Source organism: Natator depressus, chromosome 7, assembly GCF_965152275.1.
Source record: "Natator depressus isolate rNatDep1 chromosome 7, rNatDep2.hap1, whole genome shotgun sequence".
In the NCBI taxonomy this organism is placed as follows: Eukaryota; Metazoa; Chordata; order Testudines; family Cheloniidae; genus Natator; species Natator depressus.
In genome coordinates, this window is record NC_134240.1 from 41187280 (window position 1) to 41190819 (window position 3540).

The following is a 3540-nucleotide window of genomic DNA, read 5'->3' on the forward strand; positions in this document are numbered from 1 at the left end:
AGTCCAAAATGTTAGTTCCTGGAAAAAGGTAATCCCCTCCAATTGCTGCTTTACCGACTATAATGGCCCCTTAACTTCATGGCCATAAATGAGTTCAAAGGGTGAAAATCCCAAACTGGGATGTGGTACAGCCCTATAGGCAAAGAGCAACTGCAGCAACACTGGGTCCAAATCATTGGAGTGCTTATTCACAAATTTACATATCATGGCCCCCAAAGTCCCATTAAACTTTTCCACTAGGCCATTCGTTTGATGGTGGTAAGGGATGGCAACCCAGTGGTTCACCCCATGAGCTTCCAAAAGACATTTCATGGTCCCTGCCAGGAAGTTAGTTTGCAAATCCGTAAGGGTGTCGGAGGGCCAGCCTACCCTGGCAAAAATGTCTGCCAATGCCTGGCTCATGCTTTTAGCCCTGGTGTTGCTTAGAGCTACTGCTTCCAGCCATCGGGTGGCAAAATCCATGAAGGTCAGTATGTACTGCTTTCCTCTGGGTGTCTTTTTAGGGAAAGGACCCAGAATATCCACAGCTACATGCTGAAATGCAACCTCAATTATGGGGAGTGGCCGGAGAGGGGCCTTGAGCTGGTCTTGGGGCTTTCCCACCCTCTGGCACACCTCACATACATAGAAATGTCCTTGCCCATTCCCTCCCAGTGGAATGACTTCCCCAAACGGTTCTTGGTCCTGTTCACCCTAGCATGGCCACTAGGGTGATCATGGGCTAAGCTCAAGAGCTTTTTCTTATACTAAGTTGGAACTACCAACTGTCTCTGAAGATACCAGTCCTCCTCGTGCCCACCAGAAAGGGTTTCCTTGTATAAGAGTCCTCCTTTTACAACAAACCTGGACCTATTGGAAGAGCTGAGAGGCAATGGATCGCTCCGTGCTGCTGTCCAAGCTCCCTTGAAGCTTTCATCTGCTTCCTGCTCTGCCTGGAACTGCTCCCCTGATGCTGGAGACATTAGTTCCTTGCTGGGTTGTGGACTTGGGCTTGGTCCCACTGGAAATGATGCAAGTGATGGGGGTGTCTCCGTCGATTGCGAACCGTTCTCCGCTGGTGCACTAGGTTATATTTCAGGCTCAGGTTGAGCTTCTTGCACCGGTTTAGCTGGTGCTGCAGATGCAGGGCTTGTGGAACCCTTTGGTGCTGGCTTCCCTGACTCTGGTGGGGTTGCAAGCACGGGCTCTGGTGCTGACTGTTGACTTCGATTCTTGGGCTGGTTCTGGCTGGGTCCCAGGAACTGGATCTACAACTGCTGCCATAGGCTTTGGTCTGGGGTCTGGTTCCTCTACCTCAGGCTGGGTCCCTGGGCCTGTGGTATCAGAGGATACAGACTGGGTCCTTCTAGGGGGCTCAGGAATGGAGTTAGGTGTGGAGAGCTGCTTAGCCTGGCTGCAGGTGACCACCCCCACCCGTTTTGTTAGACTCACATGGTTGGCTACGTCTTCTCCCAGCAGCATGGGAATGGGATAATTGTAATAGACTGCAAAAGTTCATATTCCTGACCAGCCCTTGTACTGGACAGGTAACTTGGCTGTAGGCAAGTTAAAAGAGTTGGTCTTAAAGGGTTGCACTGTTACTTGGGCCTCTGGATTGATGAATTTGGGGTCCACCAGGGAATGGTAAATAGCTAACACCTATGTTCCAGTGTCTCTCCACACAGTAATCTTTCTTCCACTCACACTCACAGTTTCCCTTCACTCTGGGGGTATTTCCGAGACATCTGGGCCTGAAGGCTCTCGGTGGGACCTCAGGGTGATGAGTTGCAGTCAGTTGGTGCTCTTAGGTCAGTTGGCCTTTAAACGCCCCAGCTCATTACATTTGAAGCATCACCCAGCTGACTGTGGGATGGGGCAAGATGGGTGGTTAGAGAGTAGGGTGGTGAGACAAGAAGGCATCTGCAGTCTCCCTGGCTGTGTGGAGGGCTTCTCCTTGCGAGGTGGGGCCTTGGGCTGACTCTGATGGTGGGGTGTCGTCTCGGGTTGCCACTTCTGGTATCCGCAACAACTGCTACGAGCTTTCTTCTTCTCCGCCACTTCCACCCATTTCGCTCTGATTTCCCCCACCTCAATTACAGTTTTGGGCTTCCCATCTAGGATGTACCTTTCTATTTCCTCAGGAACGCCCTCTAAGAACTGCTCCATTTGCATGAGGAGACACAGATCTTCCAGAGATTGAACACTTGCTCCTGATATCCAGGCATCCCAATTTTTTACACTGTGGTAGGCGTGTCGGATAAATGCCACGTCTGGGTTTCATCTTAGGACTCTGAACCGCCAACGGGCAAGCTTGGCTGTTAGCCCCATTCTAATTCTGGCCTTTTGTTTAAAAAGTTAGTTCTCATTCATGTGTTCTTTAGGCATTTCAGCTGCCACCTCTGCTAAGGGTCCACAGAGTTGTAGCCTCAGCTCCGCCATATACTGGTCTGGGAGGATGCTGTACCCTTTCAAAATTTTCTAAGAAGGCCTCTGTATCATCACCTACCTTGTATGTGGGAAATTTCTTGGAATGGGGAGTGGTACCTGGAGAAGGACTGTTAGGGCTACCTGGTTGACCCAGCTTAGCCTCTTCCAGCTCTAAGCACATCAGCTCCATTTCTAAGTGCTTTCCTCCACTTCCGCCTCTAAGCGTTTCGCCTTCAAGCGCTTCGCCTCTCTTCTCTCCTCTGCTTCTGCCTCTAAGCGCTTCACCTCTAGGAAGAAATTCCTTTGTTCCGCAGTTAGAACTTGGCCTGGGTTAAGGACATCCCTCCATCCTGGCACCAGGATTTTGAGTGTGGGAGGGCTGACCCTTCCCTTCTGGGAAGTCTCCGGTCCCCCATCCCCTCCCTGCATTTCTGTCATGGAGCTGGATGTTTGGGCTTGATCTGGGTCTGTCTTCTCCGTGGCATGCCACTTTGGGAAGACTGGTTGCTCTAGGCTTTTTGTGCCCAACCACAGCCTCAAAAACAGGGCTGTCCTACTCTAGCTAGCTATTTCATAGCCACAAAGCTAGAAAAAAAACCAACTGTTTCTTGGACTCCCTGGCTTGGCAGGCTGAACCCTTTGTGTGCCCGTTTTCCCTCAGGCAGCAAAGAAAAAAGAGAAAGAAAGGAAAAAAACCTCCCTGGCTTTGCAGGCTGCCAAAAGGAAAAATGTGTCCTTTTAAAATCCTGAGGTCTCTGCTTCTGGTTCAAAATGATCCCACCGCTCTGCCACCATGTCAAGGCTGATTCCCCTCTCTGGCACTTAGAGTGCAGAAGGTGGGGGCCCGCATTTTCACGAAAAAACTCGTACAGATACAGACAGACATCATCTTCCTTTCCAAATGCAAACAGATGGACATCATACCAAAAGGACTGAAGGTAAAAAATCCATTACAATCTACATACCACACAGACTATGCTGACAGCTTGTGCCACACGCTCTCAAAGAAACTGCAGAACCACCTGATCAACATCCTCTATAGCAAACAGGGAAAGATTAAGAATGAGCTCTCAAAACTGCAGGTTTCAGAGTAACAGCCGTGTTAGTCTGTATTCGCAAAAAGAAAAGGAGTAC